This window comes from Centropristis striata, chromosome 23 (genome assembly GCF_030273125.1).
Source record: "Centropristis striata isolate RG_2023a ecotype Rhode Island chromosome 23, C.striata_1.0, whole genome shotgun sequence".
Taxonomy (NCBI): Eukaryota; Metazoa; Chordata; class Actinopteri; order Perciformes; family Serranidae; genus Centropristis; species Centropristis striata.
In genome coordinates, this window is record NC_081539.1 from 17786329 (window position 1) to 17807170 (window position 20842).

At 39.8% G+C, this 20842-nt stretch overlaps 1 protein-coding gene across 4 annotated transcripts in view; it reads left to right on the forward strand.

The window, feature by feature from the left end:
• Positions 1–332: 332 nt before the first annotated feature.
• sulf1 (sulfatase 1) overlaps positions 333–20842 on the forward strand; it is an 83649-nt gene continuing 63139 nt past the window's right edge. For 2 of the 4 annotated variants that reach the window (XM_059326656.1, XM_059326659.1), the window contains exons 1-2: positions 333–551; positions 5450–5516. The gene's annotated coding sequence lies outside the window, so the exon portion shown is untranslated. The remainder of the gene's footprint in view (positions 552–5449; positions 5517–20842) is intronic. The other 2 variants (XM_059326657.1, XM_059326658.1) reach the window with 1 other exon arrangement.

Sequence of the window (20842 nt, forward strand, 5' to 3'; positions counted from 1 at the left end):
TGGAAAAGTTAACATTACCAAGAATAAAACACTTAAAAGACATTATGGAGATTTACTATTAGTAGGCTACAAAGGAAAATGGTCAAGTACTTTAATTTCAGGATGAAGACATTTTTATATTTTATATGAAACATAAAAATGTTTTTATCGTTTTTATTTTTCATAAAGTGTATCAATATGGCACCAGAATAAGAGGCCTTAAGAATAAGAAGCCAATTATTACCATGTGTTTCATACCTTTTATTTTTTTTTTTTTTTTTTACCACTGGTGCATTACTTTGAATCTTTATCACTTTGTCTTTATATCTCACTTTCTTCATGTTTTATTCATTTATTTTACTCGCTTTGTCAACTGTTAATGTACAATTTTTTTTCTAAAATAAAGTTTTATTTTATTCTTTCAAAGGATGATAAATAGCTTTCATTTCCGGGTGCCATCTTCATTTGCAGTAACTGATGGAATAGTTGTGCGTGAGGCTTACGTGAAATGTTTGTTCCACTCTTTTAAGAATCGAACACGTTCAAGTTCCACAATGAAGAAAAGTTTGGAGGTAAGCTAACGATACGTGGTGTATTGCTTTTGTTGGTTTGCTGTTTAAATTTTTTATCTATCCTCTCAGAAAAGACACAGTTAACCTTCACTTATGTTGTATGTTTTTTGAAGAGCTTGTGCTCGGCCTGCATATCTCTTATTGAGCAACATAATTAGCTAACGTTAGCAAAAATGTTTTAGCTGCGTGACAGTTTCAGCTTTAGCTTTCATAACATCACACAGTTACCCTTCTAACATGTATTGTTATTGTGCAATAAAAATCCACTGTGAATGTGTATTACTGTAGCTTTTTGTGTTTTATTTTTGTAGCATGTTAGATTATGTTTCAAGCATTAAGAACGCATCTTAAATCCATTTTGCATTCAGGTTTAAACTGTTTAAATGTCAGGCTGCAGAAAGAAAATAATCTTTGACCATCCTTACCAACATTGTTAACATTGTAAACCAGAAGATATCCGTCATTGTTGTGTGGATAGTTGAGGCTGTTAGGTTTGGCAGGACTTGTGAAGTGTTGAAGGACATACTGCCTGTATTAAACAAGTGTTATGTTGTTTCTAGCTGAATGGTTTTCCTAACATTTTCAGCTGTTTGCTGTGGCAGTTTGTTGGCCTTCTCTTTTACAACTACACATGATATAGTAGTACAGACATTCGTTTGTGTAATGCTTTTTCCATAAAGATCAAGGTGTCAATCCTATTATGATAAATTGCATGGAAATGGCTCATCCCCTATGTGGTGTTGTGTTTGAAAGGAAAAGATCACGACTGGGATTAGCAAATGCTTGTATGATCCCCTGGAACATCATGTATTTAAAGTTGTTCCAAAGAGTTGTTCAGCAAATCCAGACGGATTACATAGTGGATGGATAAACAGAAATCCTGTTGTGATCTCTGGCTGATTGTCAGGCTTTTCTGTCAAATCTCTGTAAAAGTCACAGAAGGCTCAGGAGCCATGAGAGTACTCTCTTCTTTAAGGTTCAATTGTGAGACCTTAGTGTGTGAGAACGGTAGTCTGAGCTGTCTTGTCTGTATCTTCCTTTTCTTTCTCACAGACTAATTGATGGTTCTTCTCCCCGACCATGTTGTGGTCAGTGTTCCAGACGCTTGGGGATCTTTTCAAAGGCTGGTCTGTATGTGTGTTACACACTGGTAGGCCATGTGGTTGGTGAGGCTTAGACCTGGGTCAGATGAGTCATCCAAACTCAGTGCCTGTCTCTGGTACCAGGGACTCTTTGTGCTCATATTAGTCTTATTATTGTTTTAAATGCAAGGATCTACTCTTAGTCTTGTGGTGTACCGTGTCTTTGAAATGTTTGTATTTGCTTGTGTGGATGTGTTTTATTTCTGTCTGGAGTGGATTGAAACAAAATACTCTGGCAGGCACTGTTAACCTGATCATATGTATACCTATTGTCAAACTGCTTTGTCTCCATCCATGCAGCTAATGCTCCCACAGGGTAATGTGGAACACCACCACTGGTGCAGTTATACTTGGATTTTGTTTCACCATCAGACCTGATGGTTTCACTATCCTGTGCTCCAAAAGCGCCAACAATCTCTTTGGGTCCCTGCTCTTTTTTGTTTTCATTTACATATAAAGTTGCAGTGGATTTATTGAGTCTGCACATGGCTTTTTATTCAAGCTGTGATTTATAACACAATCTCATGCAGCTTTATTCTAATTGGCAGGCAGTATACTTTTTTGTGCTTTCACCAATTTATCAAAGACTTCAGCCAGAGGCTGCTGGTGGATGGCGGAGTAAGATTTATCTGTGGAACCTTAATCCGATGACTCACCTTTTATAGATTCATCCTCATTTACTTTGTCTGGCAAATTTATATAACCTTATGCCTTCACATCGAATATCAAAAAGATAAGCTTATTGCCTCCACCAAGGAGGGTATTTTTTTGCTTCAGTTTGTTTGTTTGTCTGTCAGCTTGATTCCGGAAAAAACTACTGGGCTGATTTTCTTGCAATTTGGCAAATCCATGAAATATTTTTCACTTTTGTTAACATTGCAAGATAGAGCAAAAGTGCTTCATACATGAAGTGTTGCAATAATCAGAAAAATGTGTTTACATATTTCATGGCTCACCTGATCCATTTTCTGTCACGCAAACACTGACAACAGCTATGAATGTGTGTTTTAAACACTGAGCAATTAAATACAATGCATCTTCTTTGTAGTGCCCATGTTGTTTCCACATTATGATTAAAAACTCATGAACATATCAAAATTGGAAGAGCCACTTCCAAACTTGGGGAAATGGGGCCATCCGAGGAGCATGTGAATGCACCATTGACCTGCTGGAGGTCTGCGCTCTGAGCTCAATTCCAATTTATTTTATGATCGTTATTATTTTATTCCAGATGCTACACAGTCCATGTGTTTACTGATCTGTTATTCCTTCACCATGACCAATCAAACACAATCAGAGAACACTAAACCAACATCAGTTTTCCCTTTAGATCATAATTGGATTCATATTCCAGTAAAAGTGTTGCTATGTCACTGGCTTCCTTTGTTGAAGAGAAAAGAAAGTATTTGAAAATATTTATGGGAAGTTAGATGAAGAGATTTCAGGGAAGAAATGATAATAAATTGTCAGGCTTAGATTGCCAGATCGCACGAAGTGAATCATGGAATTGTGATTAGCGACGATTGTTTATTTTTGTTAAACATTTACTAATCATTTTTGACACATGTGTTGCTTGATTATGTCTGCCGTTAGCAAAACCATACTACCGCCTTTTAAAAACCATAGCCTATTTCATGTACAGAAACATTCATTTCTAAGTGATTTTTGCAACCAATATTGGTTAAAGAGTGTTTCTCACAAAATACTGTTTGCCTTAGCTCGTTTCCTTTCAGTTGTTATGAATTCTTGTGCACTTAAGCAGTCACATTTACAAGTTCCAGATAACCTATTGCTCTTAACATCGTAATACATAAACTGGCTAAGCGGTAGAAATAACATCGAATCATTTGATTTGGCAATAAATGCTCTTTTGCTTGTGTCAGTGTTACTTCATCAGGGCTCCAAGGGACAGCATTCAGGAAAAGGGTGGGGGACTGAATGATGATGCTGTTACTGGTCAGTTGGGAGGGGAGGAGCTGTGAGATTGGGTCTGTTCAATAACCTCAAATGGATCTCTGACCGCAGGAGACCAGAGACTGACTGTGCTAATGCCAGAAGAAGTTTGACTGCTTAAAGCTGCGTCACACCTGCTGCTTCTTTTCTCTCTTTTCCTTTTCTCCTCCCTCTCTTCAGTGTATCATGTCCCTTAGTTGGCAAGTTATGTATGAGTGGCCTTTTGTTGCCTCCCTTTTTGCACATACTTGTCATCGGCATTAGCTTCAGTCATTTGATGGTGGTTAAGGGCCACTGGCTTGTAGGTCATAGCAGGGTAAATGGCAAAGGACAGATTAATTGTCGCAGTGTGAGTAACATTGGAAGTGTTTGCTTCTCTTCCCCTCCAATCACCAAGATGACGCTGTTTCCCCTCATCAAAGAAAACTGCTGCCAAAAGTCTGATCTCAGTTTCCCAGCAATGCAAATGGAATTATTTAGAGGTCTCGATACATTAGTTTCAGCTCGGTTGAACGGAAGCATGATGGACGGACCGGAACATTAACAAGTCACATTTGTTGTTGTGACAGAGTTTGTCATGATTTGAGATGATTTTGAGAGTATCAACATTACAAAGGAGATGAATTCCCTGCACTTTTTATGGCAGAGCTCCGATGAAATTCTGTGTGTGAGTCATAAGTGTTTTTGCTCTGGCTGTACAAAATGCTTTCCACTTTCTGGGTTTCAGTTTTATGATTTGAACAAAGAATGATTGGATGCCTATACCAGCTGTCCCAAATAGTTTTTTTTCACTATATCCACCCGAAGGACAGCTTAAAGCTCTTTTTTATTAAGGGCCACTTCAATCACAAGGTTGAAAATGTAATGTTTATCCGAATTGAGTACCTCTGAAACCTCAGCAGGTCGTTTGAACCACGGGAATAGAAGTTGACTCAAAAGAAAATGTTGTGTCAGAAGGTTACACAGCAGGTAGGCTACCTCAACCGCCAGCTTTGGAACATTTTTGCAGTGTTTTGTCTGCCATTAAGTAGGGACCACAAAGATCTACAGAAGTGGGTGAAAAATTGGTTCGGTCTTGTAAAATTCTGTAACCTGTAAGTGTGAGCCTATACAATATGTACTGTAGCATTGGCATGCAGTCAGACATGATCTCATTGGTGTCGGCGCAAGAGCGAACATGAAAATAAAAAGGATTTATTGGGTAAGAGGGAAACACTAGTTTTGGTATCCAAAGCAACTTTGCGCTGAATGAGTAGAAACACCATCACTATTTTGTAGAGTAGCATGGGTTGTGAGCTGTTACAGAGAGCATGTCCACTAGCTTTACAACAGGCTTTCCTTTTTCCTGTAATTACCATCTTTGCCGGAGTTCACCAAATGTGTTGAAGTCTAACATAGTTAAATCACTCCGATCCTAACATCCAGTGAAAAGAAGTTTTCTCTAAGCTGCACGCTTCATTTCTGTGAAAAAGTGTAAGAAGTAAAATTATATGAGCAAGCAATGGATTATGGTAATTTTTTGCTTGTTGTCAAAGAGTTTTTATTCTATTTTATGTAACCTCAGTGCGTCTGTGGTCTGTGGTGAACTCCCTACCGTAACCCGTCTTGAAAACCATTTCTCTCCTTTTGCCATGTAAACACTGCTTTTATTATTACATTTATGTATTTTTCAAATGGCATTATTATGCATGGGTCTCTTGATGAAAATATTATATATATTATAAATATACATGCCTTGATGATGTCATGCTTATTAATTGTTTCTGAGTGCATTAAACACACATAATATTTGAATTTCTCCAGTTTGTCCAGGATATGTGGACCAGAAACCTTGTCTTAGAGGCCATCCCAGTTGAAATCCTATAATGTTGTAAGTATTGAGAGGTCTGCTCACTTTAACTTTTACAGCCTTTGGAAATTTCTTTCTTACCAACTGCTCTATGATGATCCATTCCGTTAAGGCCTCTTAAGTTTACATTAACAACTTAAAGAGGCAATTTTCAGATTATTCAGTCCTGGAACTGAATATGAGCCACAAACTGTTTTTTATTACAAGTGGTTCCATGACTACAGCAGATGACTTCTGTACACTGACTGTTCTGTTCTTTATCTTCTAATTGTTCCCATTACAAGATCGGTAGTCTGAATCATCCTTTGTCTCTTGCATCATCTCAGTGGGGCCGTATCTTCTTGTAAAAAATCCCCTTTTCAATTGCTTTTGAAATTCATGTCACACTCTGGCTCATCTCAAAGAGAGACTAGTGAATGAATGAAGAGAAATCATTGATAACCGAGCAATTTTAGTCTTCCTCCATGATGTCAGTGATGGTTTAGCTCATGGTTGGACTTAGCACGCTGAAATTTTAAGAGTCTTTCAAGTCTAGGCCAAACAATGAGGGGTTTGGGGCTGATACTAGTTTCTGTGATACATTTCCATGAAGCTGAGAGGTGCCTGGGACTTGCCAGTAGTTTTTAGGGGAAAAAATAAAGAAGAGTAACTAGAGAAAAGAGGAGGTTAGAATGACTGTTGAAAAATGTATCTTGCCAGCAGCTGTGGTCTTTTGCCTCAGATCAAACAAGGAGATACAGTGTGTGAAAAAGTGTGAGGATGAACTGTGCCAGCCCTCCACAAGAGGGCACAGATGATGTTGCTGAAGGAGGCTAACTAAGTATCCTCCATGGAGTGTTTCTGATGACATGCCTAGTTGGTTAGACCCTTCATGTTGAGCCCTAGCCTGGCTCTGTTATTAATCTCCTGTTGTCATAAATCACATGTCTAGTTTCTGCTGAAAGACTGAAAATCCCTCAAAGTTCTGTGATGATAGCTCAGTGTCCACTTAGACACACAACTTTGTTGTTTAGTCTCTTTTTTTAGTATGAAACTTTAGGGTGTACCATCCTTTCAGGAGGCTACAAAGTGATTTCACTTTGGGTTAGGGTTAGGGTTAGTTTCAAAGGCAGATGTGAGGCAGTGTCCTTCAAGCACGTTTAAAAAAAAAAAAAATCAATTCATGATCCCTTATTTTCTTTTAATAATTTACGAATTAGAAAAGCTCAACATTTGTTAATAAGTCAATAGTGTTATAGTTTTACGAGCTGATCAACAGAAAATGATCTGCAACACTTTTTTAAACAGAAATGCCAAGAATTCAGTGGTTCAGGCAACTCAAATGTGAATATTTGCTGAATATATTTGTCTTTCATTTTTTTAAATTGAATATCTTTGTGTTTCTGACAGCTGACATTTGACATTTTTATATGTAAACTTATGAACTGATTAATCAGGAATGTAGTCTGGTTAATCAGTAATGAAAATAGAAATTCAATTCACATTAAGTGTCAAACGTGTTGAACTCAGATTTTTGGTGTTTATTTTAAGCACTTTGACAGCTACTAGCTTTCACCGTGGTGTTATAATAATAATAATCCATTTTATTTATAAGCGCCTTTCAAAACACCCAAGGTCACTTTACAAAAAAGCATAAAATAATTTAAAAACAGTGGCAACAAAATAAAACATCGAACAGTATTGAGATGGTGAGTGGGTGACTAGGTGGTGTATGCTTGTCTGAACAGATGAGTTTTGAGTCTGGATTTGAAAAGTGGCAAAGAGTCAATGGTGCGGAGGTCAGGAGGGAGATTGTTCCAGATCCGGGGAGCAGAGCGGCTGAAGGCTCTACTGCCCATGGTGACGAGGCGGGCAGGAGGGACAGAGAGCTGGAGGGTGGAGGAGGAGCGGAGTGAGCGGGCAGGAGTGGAGACGTGGAGGAGGTCCGAGATGTATGGTGGAGCCAGGTTGTGAAGCGCTTTGAAGGTGATGAGGAGTATTTTGAAGTTGATCCGGTGTTTTATTGGAAGCCAGTGGAGTTCTTGCAGGATGGGGGTGATGTGATGAATGGTGGGAGTCCGGGTTATGATGCGTGCGGCAGAGTTCTGGAGGAGCTGCAGTTTCTGGAGGGTTTTGTTGGGGACACCAAAGAGCAGGGAGTTGCAGTAGTCAATCCGGGAGGTGACAAGACTGTGGACGAGGATGGCAGTGGTGTGTGGAGTGAGAGAGGGACGGAGACGAGAGATGTTGCGTAGGTGGAAGTATGCAGACCGGGTTAAGTTATTGATGTGTGAGTGAAAAGAGAGAGTACTGTCGAGGATGACACCCAGACTCTTAACCTGAGGGGAGGGAGGGACGATGGAGTTGTTGATGGAGATGGGGGAGCTGTTAGATTTGGAGAGAGTGGAAGAGGTGCCTACCAGGAGGACTTCAGTTTTAGAGCTGTTAAGTTTGAGGAAGTTGGATGAGAACCAAGAATGAATTTCTTGAAGACAGAGGGTAAGGGAGGTCGGTGGAAGGGATGAGGAGGTAGAGCTGGGTGTCATCCGCGTAGCAGTGGAAAAGTATGTTATGTTTGCGGAAAATCTGACCGAGAGGGAGTAAGTAGATAATGAAGAGGAGGGGCCCCAGGACAGATCCCTGGGGCACACCGGCAGGAACAGGGAAAGTGTGGGACTTGTGGGATTTCAGTTGGCATAAGTTGACAGAACCCCATTTATGGTACTATAGATACTCAATTCAGTAAAGTATGTAGTCAGTTATTCTGACTAATCTTGTAGCTCAACAGATGACTGGAATTGTTCTTTGTAACTCCCAATGAGACAAGACATTAAAGACATTGCTGGTAAAGGGCTTGCACTTGGTCATATTTTCCATTCCTAAACAAAGGCTTGAACATCTATTTATTTTTTGTTCCCTTCCTGGTCAGATTTCCCACCTCTCCGCTTTACTGAGCAGGTTGTCAAGCAGGACTATGAAGTGATCATAATGGCATCACCTGCCCTTTAGTGCTGCTGGATGTCAGTCGCTGACACAGAAGAGCAGTCAGGGTTTGATTTACAGCAACATGTGGCCTCGGCTGCTGTTTGTCCTTGCAGTTGGTGTGCTATTACAGAGCTTTCGACTCTGTAGATGGGCCCCATATGGTGCAAAACACATCTGAAGTTGTCTTACTGTGACAGGAGTTTTGCTTGGAATGAAAAGAGGATAGAGTTGTTTTTTCTAGAGATGAGAATTTTTAACTGACTTGCAGTTTAAACCCAGCAATGTTCCTAGTTGACGTCAAAGTCAATAACCATTAAAAAACTAAAATTGGTGCTTTGACTTTTATTTGTCCTTTAAATAACATCAAACCATGTTCGAATTCCCTTTTTTCCATTGCAGCATAATGTTTAAATTGATTATTTGTACTTTAAGCATCACTTTGCCTTAACACAGTTCATATATGCTGTTCTCTGGGGAGGTGAAAAAGGTGTAGTATAGTTAGAAATGTGAATTTTGCCTGTACTATGCTATTAGCCTCCTTTCTCCATAAACCTAATTGATACCTAAGGCTAGTGGTGAAGTGTAAACAGACAGGCAGCTGGTGAGACAGCCATGTGTCTTGGGTCGAACAGCCACCCAACCCATAATGTCGTGCAGTTTGGATTTTTCACTCCCTCTTCTGTGGCTGTCAGGGCCGAACAGAGGCGAGGAGACGACCGCACAAAAGAAATATTTGTCCAATCTGTCCAAGCAAACTCCTCAATTGAGGACCAAACTTTCCCATCGCATTGCTCTGCGTCTGTGTGACATGTAATTGAAAGAGGAATGATGCTTTGAACCGAGAAGGAGGCAGCCTTTGCATTTAAAAACAGTCATGGAGTGTAATGACCACTGACCAATTATGCACCTGTTCCATTACATTTTGACCGGGTCAAAATCCAACATATGAAAATATATTTAGGTTTTTTACGACAATGAAGTCGAGTTTAGACTAAACAATAGATTGGCAGCCTTTTCAAAGCCTTTGGCTTCTTAACAAAACATTTAAAGTTACAAATGAAATATTGAAGATAAAAAGATATTGGTTTTAGACCACACTTACTTGAATTAATGTTTATCTGCAGATCTTAAATACATTATTTTAATGCACCACATAAAAGAGGTTTTGACGTTTAAAAAAAAAAAAGCCAAGTCTTTAAGTCTGGACAATGATTACCATATGCAAACATCAAATATATCCTCACTGCGCCATAGTTGAAGGCTTGCACAATGTTTTTCATAGTAGCTCAGCCCATAGATCTCTCTGCTGTTCAGAAAATGGGGTTTCCTTCTGTCAGTATCTACAGGCTTCTCAGACGGCTTTGCTACCAGCGTCACAAAGAGCCAGGAAGTCTTGTTCTGTGTGTGACTACTAAAACGTTTATCTCTCTCAATTCATGGGTGTTGGGTCTGCCGTCAAGAACCCTGATTCTGTGTGTGTGTGTGTGTGTGTGTGTGTGTGTGTGTGTGTGTGTGTGTGGATTCAAATGGTTTGCCAGTGTGAAGTGAAAAGGGTTGCCAGGGTGGTGAAAGCAAGCTGTTTGCTCATGTCCATAGTGGCAGAATGGATGAGGACACAGATGGGATTCCTCTCTGGTGGACTTTTCTTCTGACCTAGCCTCACTGTGTTTGGAGAGACATGGAAACCTCAGCTAGAATGGACAGGCATCTTATTGAATGAGGGAAGACTTAGGGCTTTCACCCAACAGGATCTGAATAGGATGTGGGAGACAGGCAGGGAAAGTTGTGTGTGGGGATGGGGGGGTTGTTGAGATGAGGTCAATACAATGTGAATGGCCTATGCTGTCACCAGTTCTTATCTCCCCTAGACTTTGGGTATGAAAACATGTTTTTAGATACTAATGAATGTAGTGACCATGAGTGTCAAGAGCATGTGGTAGATTGATATAATGGTGGCCTTTGCCATAGTTGTCTGATGCAACTCAGGCGCGTCCAGGCCTTGCCCTCTGAGGCTCTGTAGAGCTGCAGTACCATAAAACTTCAAAGCCTGGACTAAAGAAATCATCTGGGTTTGTTTCTCTCCATGCCGAGTACTTCTGCTTTCCTCTTGAGAACCGTGGGGAAATTTTCAAAGGGAAACGAAGTGCATCTCCAAGAATCGTATCCAAGAAACAGTTCTTGGCTTAATGCAGAGGTCAACCTTAGTGTATCTGAAGTTAATACTAATATGCAAGATTTTCCATGACTGGTCTGCTGTTCTCTCCCATCACATGCTGTTGTATCTACATGGCTTTTTAAAGGAAAAGGTATAGGTAAATATAGGTATTGGTGGCCTTACAGCAACTAGAAATGCAAACAACATGTCCTCTATCTTTTTTTCCATCTAGTCTCAACAGGAAATGATGTTAAAAATTGTGAATATCAAAACAGGTAAAAGTTTCCAGAAATGGAAGTTCCCTTCGCTGTGATTTCCTTTGTCATACATATGTGCTACTTTTTCGCCTCATGCCTGGGACTAATTTGCTATTGGAGACTCTGACTGAAACTAAATGATTCCGACAGCATTGCTCTCAGGGTCACAAAGGTCACCCTTTTTCATGATAAGGTGGAGAGTGCAGGAGAGAAAATGTGAAATTGTGAGGTTTTTTTTTTTGAAGATTTGCTTTCAAAGGATTCGCATAGCGGAAGTGGTCTTGTGCAGATCACATAAAGACAACTGAAACGGGGCCAAGTACTGGTGGGATTCCTCCCTCATGGCTTACCAAAGGCACTAACTTTAGTTTACATCACTGTTATAGTGTTGACAAGGAGGGCTCTGTTATGTTAATATACTAATTCCCATTTGTCATTAGGGTTGAGCTGTTGCACCAGGTGTAGGAGTTTACATGTCTCACGATCTTGTTCAAGATTGAGGGTAAAATGGGCGTGGGCGGTTGGAGGGCTCCCACAGTGCAGTTGTGAGTTGCTGACAGGTGTAGCACGGCCAGGGGTGAAAGGTCAAGAAAGTTTCCATGGCAATACAGGTCTGGAACTGCTTCTAGTAACATGAAAGTTGGCCAGAGTGAGAAACCAACAGCGCTCCAATTACCATTCCAAATGTATATTGTGTATAGTATACAGTGTGATTTGTACAATGATCAATTCATGGTGCTAAATTGAGTTTTCAGTTCTGTTTTTTTTGTTTGTTCACTTAACAATTTAGACATTATATTTAATAGGTGCTTTTTTATGCACTTATTTTATTTTTTATTTTTTTTACTTTACACCCTTTATTTATTTTCTACTTTACACCCTTTCTACTTTTGGCATTGGTAGTCAGCGTAGAAAGGGATCTAAGAAAATATCAATTCACTTGTGTGAAGTGATATTTAGTTTTCTGATACTTAATGATTCTTAAATATTGAAGTGATTTTTCATTACAAAATCCTGGATTCCCAAAAAAGGTGTAACACTGTCTAAAATGTTAAAAAAAACAACAACAACAACATAATGGACATACAATATAACATATATGTATATGTCAAAAATAAATTAACAAATGATCACATTGTTTTGTTTATGATTTTAACAATGCCCCAACTTTTTTGGCATTTGATTTTGTAAAAGTTTACTTGCAAAGATTCATGGTAAACAGTTTGAGTGTTTAAACCCCCAACCACGAGATACTAGTGTTGTAATCTATTTTCAGCCTTTTGACTCTTTCACTCCAGCATCTTAAACAAAGACAATAAGATAAATGTATCACCTTGCTTATAGTATCACAACATATTGAATTGTATCGTATCTTATTGCCAGATTCTGCCCTAGTGTAGAAAGTGTAACTATGCCAAACTAACTATTAGAGAAGAGAATAACTGATTTCTTTTTAAATGTATTGTAATGAAGGGCATTAACAATCACTCAGTTCGAATAAAAGCATCTGTTTTAGTTTACTTGGGATGTGAAGCCCTTAAGCAGGTATTATCTTTGAACAATATATACTCTTATGGAAATATTAGCAACCATCATTGAATAAAGAAACTGGAGGTTACTAAAAGACCAATAGCTCTGACATTTTGCAAGTACACTCGTAGGTTGCCATGGTATCAGAAATGTTGCCTACATATGTCTTGCCTTCCGTGACAAGGAATACAGAAATGCGTTTTTTCTCATTTGATATAGTGCTACTTAAAAACCACAGTTGACAGCAGAGGTGACAGAGGCTAGATGTATTTTAGACCCAGTGGAACAGAACTTTGTTTCAGAAGTGCAGAATGGGCACATTAACATCAGGTTAAACCAACATTTGGAATGGGAGTGACGCCAAGATCATTAGAGAGCGAGAGCAAGCACTTTGCAGGATCAGGTTTCATGTTGTGGACCCCAGACCTGCCCTGAACCTGTCTGTCAGAGGAGACGTAGAGTCAGAGAGGAGAGCAAAGGAGGAGAGCGAAGAGGAGGAGAAGGAAGAAACGACTGATGAGTGACACATTTTGACACATAAGCTTTGCTCAATGGCGTCCATTCAGCTGGATGCTGTTGCTTATTTTGGCGTTGGAGAAGAGCTTAATCAGATCTGATGCTTGTATTAGCCATTTCAGGTCGCACAATCATTAACCAAGATGTGTGTGTGTGCGCATGTTGGTTTTGGACAGCTTGCTATTAGTTAGATTTTAGAAACCAAGCTATCTGGAGACGTGTTTTCTTAATTATTTCCGCAGTAAAATAAGACAAGATCACCCTTATTTATTAACATACACTTGGTATTTTTTGTCCGGTGACGTTAAAGTAATATTGCAGTATGGATCAACATTATGTCAGTGATTTGTTATCCTGAATTCAACACTGAGATGTCTGTGGCCTGGATGTGACATCATGCAGGGAGGTGAACCCAGTGCTGGGTCAGGCCCTAATGAGACCCACAGAAGAGTCATTACAGTCAGTGGGAGAAAGTTAGACTGTTGAGAGTAGCAAACCGCCGGGTGGAGCAGCCCCCCTCCCCTCCCCCTCCATTTCTACTCCAACCCCCCCCCTTCATCCTCCTCTTCCACCAGCTGGCTAACAGATGGAAGGACCTGTTGGCCAAGAAAGTGAAGGAGAAGACGGGAATGTGGGCGAGGAGGGGGAAAAAAATTCAGTGACAGATATATTGAATGATAAGCAAATTTGCGGGTGCTTGAATCAGAGCTCGGGGAGCACTTACATATTTTTCCCTCTCATTGTGGACAAGTGTGACAAGCATGTGTGCGCAGTGTAGAGGTGACATTTGGCTAGGGTCGCCGAGTGGGTTATGCAATGTTAGCGTTTGGCGTGTTTTATTTACAAGACTTGTGAAATGGAGGAAGTCAGATTGTGCGGGGGAAGGTGATGAGAATGTCAGGATGGGAGACAGAGTTGGTACAGGCCGTACAACTTGCGGTTTGATGGGAGTGTGTGTATGCATGCCTGTGTGTTTCAGTGTGTGTATGTGTGTGTGTGTTTGCATTTGTGGTGAAGCAGCGCAGCAGTCAGAATGATCTCTGTCCTGCTGTTATTTACCTTCCAGGCCCTTCAGAGAGGAAACCAGTGGGTGTGGTGGGATCAACAGGGACTTGTCTTCCTAGATTTATACAAACACCACCTCCTCAGATCGGCTGAGAGTTTGCTCTGTCCCTGTGTGTGTGTGTGTGTGTGTGTGTGTGTGTGTCTTATTGAGTACAACATTTTTAAGCTGTATGCACAGGTGGTAGCAATGGAAAAGGAAGTCGGGTCCTAGTTTAACTGCTTTCTTTGTTGGTTTTGGTTTCAGTAGATATATTGTGCCTTTTTTATGATATTTGATAAGTTCTGTAAAAAGTATAATATGTGTATTGATAAAGTATCTTTTAACTACCATTTTCTGTTTGCTGTGAAAAATGCTTCAAATCAAATGAGTGACTTCATGTTTGGTTTTTGAGAGCCAATAGTAACCTATCAAAATATTCACGATTCATGATTTTATTACCATGGGAGAACATACACACTCTTCTTATTAACACATTTAAAACACCTGAAGAAACATTTTCTTACTAGCGTTGACAAAGCTGTGCACTGAATCACTTTAGTTTTTATCTGCACTGTTTAAACAGAAATAACATGCATTTTTCTGTTAAAATAAACCAGCTGTTGCTGATGGTGAGACACATTGGCACATTGTCGGCATATTTGTTTTCGTTTCCTGGAAAACTTGTGTCTCCTGTTATATCTATTGCTTTGGCTCTCAGCATCACCTTGGTGGCAATTAGAATACATATATTTTAATGGCAGCTTATTTTAGAGATCAGCTATTGTCTTCTGTTCAGTCTTCAAGAAGTAACTATACAAAGACTCATCTGGTTTTATCAGGGTGACAATGCTCCTGTAAAACCATTTAACATTTAGATGTTAAATGGTGACATCTGACCCAATGACTTAACACTCAGGTGATGTTATTTCCTGCTCCAGAGTATTGTTTTTGTTTCTTTCTTGCATACATCCTCATAAATCAAAGACGATTAATTTGTGTATGCCCTTCTCCTTCAGCATAATTCTGTGTGTCTTGAACAATTTTGATTAAATTAAATAGTTCAAAATGCTGGCTAAATAACTGTTTTGAACCATTATAATTTAATCTTCAATCCTTAATCTTATAGTTGTAAAGTTTCCCTTAATTTTTCATGGCACTCAACAGTCTGAAGTAAATACATCTTACCAATAGGACTATTCACTCAATTCATTAATTTTTGACTTTCACCACAAAAAAGCAATCTTGCGTTTATCAGAGATATGCTCATACATGAAAATAAATCAATATGCATAAAAAAATAATTTAAAATTGATAAATTTCGAAATAAATCTTAGTCAACTCAGACCAAAATGACCAGTTAGTCAACTAATCAACTGAGAAAGGGCAGCCTTAGAAGTCTTAAGCCTCAAGCCTGATTTCCACCGCACCCTGATTTTCTACTGCAGCGTCACGTCAGCGTCACGTATGACGTTGCAAATAGGTAACACTCTAATCAATGAGAGCATTTCCACCGGGCGCGTAGCGTAACGTTACTGCAGCGTCGCGTCAGCGTCTCTACGCGAGCATTAGGTAGGACTTCTATTTCTCCGCGAGACGCTGCCAAATCGCGTGAATCTCAACAGAGCAGATCGCACCAGACAGGAAGTCCGACTCAGAATCAGCGTAAAACACTTCCGCCCCTTTCAAAATAAAACACAATACGCAGTTCATGCAGCCTAAAACTACTTCACATCAACATTATGTTATGACCGGGGCACCAGATCGGCAATCAATCAATTAAAGGGTCTCAGAGGATCGGTGACACGGACGACAAGAGACAGATTGTTGAAGTGGAACATCATACAATCATTTATGACATAACATATTGTTTTTATAAGGATAGATGGTCAGATCAACATATCTTTCACCTCAGAGAAGCAAAGTAAGTTGGTTTTTGTTGTTGTTGTTTACTTTATACACACAGTTTATCCATAGACTGTATAAATAGAGTTTAAAGTTTATCACGGGATCTTGCGGTCTCCCGTATGGTCAGGATCGCGTGATCTCGTTATCTCGCGTGTATACGGCCGGCTCGCTAAGCTGACGTGCTGCTGCTGTAACGCGCCCGGTGTGAATTGACAGACGCAGCAAAAACGCTGTGGAGACGTGCTGCTGCTGTAACGCGTCCGGTGGAAATCCCCAGTCAGGGTTTTATAACTGTGTCTCTTCTCCTCAGTTATGACAGAAAAGTACATCTGTCAGCATACACAGTGTCTTGCTACATCCTCTGTATGGCAGCATGGGTTGCGCATCTTCTTCATCTGTTGGATATTCGGGGAAATCCAGACACGGAGAGGCTTTCCTCCCCAGCTCAACTCAGTTTTCTTTCCCACAGCTCTCAAGATATTTTGGCGGTCAGTCCATCTCAGCAGGAGTACACTCTGTATACGCCACTTTTAGGTGGTTTGTTTGACTGGGACTTGAAGTTGCAGTATAGTCCTGTCTTTACAGCTCTGGTACGGTACCAGGTTGGCATCTTAAATCTTTTGTGAGTGCCCTATTCAGCATTTGTCCATTACTTTGCTGACTATTTTGTTTACCACTTTACTGCCAGGGAATCTTTTGACGGACTCTTAATACTGGTGAGCTCACTCGGCAGGTGCTGGGTCCAGCTTGGCATTTCTAATGTGTTAGGAATTGTTTCCTTGGCAGTCTGCAAATCAGATTTAGCTGTTCCAGCTGTAGTTTTTATCCATCTTAACATATTTTTGCTTGGTTTCCTCAACTAATATTTACCTAACCCTTGGATGATCAGCAACAATGCCCTTTGTGAATGACGACTCCTTTAGTATTCTTTACACTCAGCTACGCTTTTACAACAGTATGAATGACAATCACTGTCATTGCTGTATCTTAGGTCAAAGCCCTCACTTCCTCTTACCCAACCTCTTCTCCACCTCCAACCTTGTTCTCTGTTGTACCTTCCTTACAACCCAAGACTATAAAATGCTAATTTGCGAGTCTGTTGTCTCAGGGTTTTGTTTTTGGCAGCTGAGAGCAGACCTGACCTGGCTGGGACAGTTTAGGTAGGTGAGGGACAGCTGCTCTGCACCTCACCGACTGTGTGAGAAAATGGTCATCGCAGGACAGTCCTCAGGGCTTTACTGTCCTCTTCCCCCATGTTTTGTCCTTTAGGGATTGAGGCACAAGGCCATTCAGACTTCTATCCCTGCCACAGCACTAACAGAGCTTCTGCTGTTGTCTGCTTTGAGGGAAGTTGTCCCCAAAGCTAGACGTCACCTGGCCATTCTGAAATAATAATTTGAGTCAGACTGAATATAGCTCTGTGTTTTATGGGTCAGACTATTCTGCATCTTTCTTTATTGCTGTCTGCACCGTAGGGCATTTCTGGAAAAACAGACTGCGTTTAATAATGTGAGAAACATGCTTGACTTGAAGTTTTGAATACCTTGTTGAACAGCCAGGAATGTTTAACGTGAGTGTGCCTTTGTTCTCTGTAAAGTTTAGGCATAAAGATGGATGGCATCCTGTTGAGCTGATTGACTCACTGATGTGTGGCACCTATGTAACTTGTGCTTAATGTGTTGTTTGTTTTCTGATAGTTCAGTACCTACTCAAATTGGATTTATGTCTGTCTGAGCAGTAGGTTAGAAGTTATTCTCTAGGGAATGTGCTAAAATAAACTGTTATGCCCCTATGGATCCTTAGGGAGTGCCCATAAACCCAAATTCCACTCCCAACTGAAATCCCCCTGTCTCTTGTAGTGAAAATGTGAATGGAAAATTGCAAGGCATTCATTAAGCTTTCACGAGTTGTTTTTTCAATGTGTTGAGTCTTTATACTTTGTGACTTACCTCGACTGTCTGCAGAGGTTAAGGTTAAAGTTGTCCATAAAATGATTCGTTTGAGATTGGTGTAAAGGTCCCTTCTGTGTTATACTTCCATCACGTTCTTCCATTCACAGCTACAGACCCCAATGCTACTGGTATGTCTTTAGCCCCATGAAACTTTTTAATTAGTGTAAGCTGGTAAAGTGCTGTAAGTGTGAATGGAAATAGCTCAGTGTTCTTAATAACCTGCCAAGCAGCCAAAGCCTCACACAACTGCTGTTTGTGCTGTTGTACAAAGTGAAAAAGACTGGAAGGAACTGTGTCATAATGTACAGTAAGGGAATTGGCATAATTTGTCAAATCCTCAAAGCTGTACACTTTTTTAAAAGAGGAAGAGCAAACATGCAGGTGTAAGTGAGTGTGTGTTTTAACGTCTGTGTGACTGAAGATACTGGCTAGGTCGAGCGGCTGAGACCTGCTGATAAGATCAGGAGATGCCTGGAGTTATTGGAGTCCCTCTTTGCAGGCTGTCATTTCCTCTTTTACGTGTCTCCGTTTAAAGACGTAATTGAATAACCTTTATTAGCCTGTTAGTTCTCAGCCTAGACGTCCTTCGCTTCTGTGAGCTCTCTATTGCTTGTCTGTCTGAAGTTGTGCTGTTGAGACAGGTATGCTTCTTGATCATTTTGCTGTCAGAAAAAGGACAATGACTTTGAATTTACCTAAATAGGGGATATTGGAGGATCATTAACATAAATGACAGCGCACAGTATATTGTCTTCTGAAAGTTGGCCAGTGGTGTCTTTAGTACCTCAGTGATCTTTTAAACACACTTATCTCCATTCTGTCTTAAGATCTGATCTGAAGTTTATTTGTACTACTTTTTATTGCTATTTATCTATTTATTTATGTATTGCCATTGTAGCATTTATATGATAAGTGACCTTGTATATGTAGACAGGTAACAGGTAGGGCTATGGCTTGTAGCAAACTCACTGGCTGCAAGTGCTGCAAATGTTGGTGGTTTCTCAAAATGTAATGAGTTTGAAGGAGTTCTCCTGCATGCATACAAATTGATTTATGCTGCAATTTTGTGAACAGGATAGCACAGGTTTAAACCAAGCTTGCAGTCTTTTATTTTTTAAATGTGCCCCTAAGTTTACAGAATCTACAAACAGAAAAATCCTTGAAATGAAGCCTTGCAGTAGATGCAAAAAGAATTTATGCTAACTTCACGCAAACTATTTGAAGGGTGAACACTCCGATAAGCACCAGCACATCATCCTGGTTTTCCTCAATGGACAGCCTTTTAAAAAAAATTGAAATAAGTCCAGAACCTGAGTCCTGGTATAACTCATCAGCAGACTTTGTTTTTACAACTTTATATAAAGGTTTCTGGCATTCATCTCCTGGACACAGATTCTTCCCAATAGGCATGTTTTCCTGTGTTTGACGATTAAAAGGAATTGGACTGTACATTTAAATTGTCATTGTCAGTATATCTGAGGGGAGATATAACTGCAGTTAAGGGAGGGGTCCCTCTCACTTGTATAGTCAGAAAAGCCTTCTTTTCTCCCTTTCCTGTATTTAAAGGCCACACCATGCTTCAGAGCATGAAGACATCAGACTCAAGGCAATAATAATTCAGCTGGAGGAATGGTCTTGCAGATATAGGTTCCCTTTGTCTCTGTTTAGAGCAGTTTGTATTCACACTGCATCTCCACCTGGCCAAAAAGATGAAACTAACTTTTTTCTATTATCAATTATGCTTCAACTTAATAATTTAATGTGAAATATGGCTTACATATTGACAAATACATATAAAAAGTTCCAGAACAAATTATATTTGATATTATATTTTATCAGTCTAATTTTAAAAATGTTTTGAATTTGTAATGGTATGAAGGCTAGAAAAAAAAGTATATTCTTACATTTCAAAAGCTCCAACTGAAGCTGAAACTGTTTTCTGTTAATTTTCTCTTCAAGTGTTTCAGCAGTATCTAAAAAATCTTCTTCAGGCTTTATGAAATGCTCTGCAACCATAGGATATCTCACATTGCTGAGTTTTTTAATCAATTTTGTTATATTAACTATTTTTCCAAAAGTTTGATTTTTAGAAAATCCCTTTTCTACAAAGAAAAACTTTAAGTGTTGCTTTGGAGACTCTTGACGCTGTGGTAGCTCAGGCATCCCTGTTGCCCAGCTATTAAGAATGACCCAGCCAGTGTCATGTGATCAATATGTTTTCCTTTCCTCTTTCAAGTCAGTGATGGTCCTAAATGGGTCCTGCAGCCTTGGCCTGTCTGGCCTTTCTCCCAGCCACACTAATCAGGGACCCTGGTGTATGCTTGTCTGGCTCTTTCACAGCCAGCCTGGGAGCTCCCCTAATTTATGAGTCATTTCCCAAAGAAAACACGCCGCCTCAGCAAGTCCTGATATAAGGATACAGGACAGTTTAAGTGAGGTTTGATTACTGAAAGGGTGGAGGGGGTAGCTGGAGGATATGGAAGAAAGGAGATGGAGTGATGTCTGACAGGAGGAAAAAAGGATTTATGAAGCACCTATGACACAAGTCAACATCTGGAATGATGGCAGAAGGGAGGATAAAGGATTAGAGGAAGGCAGACAGAAGGCGAGACAAAGATTGAGTAAGAAATCTTGAGAGAGTGATGAAAAGAGTGAAGGTGGGTAGTTATATTAGGCAGCAAAGGTGGAGGTAGGACATATGTGATTCACTCCAAAATGTCACTAAGGAGGCCAAATTGAAATCCCTTATAAACTATACAGTTCCAAATCTCACCTACACATACAGTTTGGTTGCTTTAGCCTGTCGCCTGTTTTGGTGTAACTGCTGGTTCTGGTTCTAAAATTGTATCCACAGCTATATTCTTACGTCACTTGTTCAAGTGGTTCTTTCTCTCTCTTTCTTTCTTTCTTTCTTTCTTTCTTTCTTTCTTTCTTTCTTTCTTTCTTTCTTTCTTTCTTTCTTTCTTTCTTTCTTTCTTTCTTTCTTTCTTTCTTTCTTTCTCTCTCTTTCTTTCTCTCTCTTT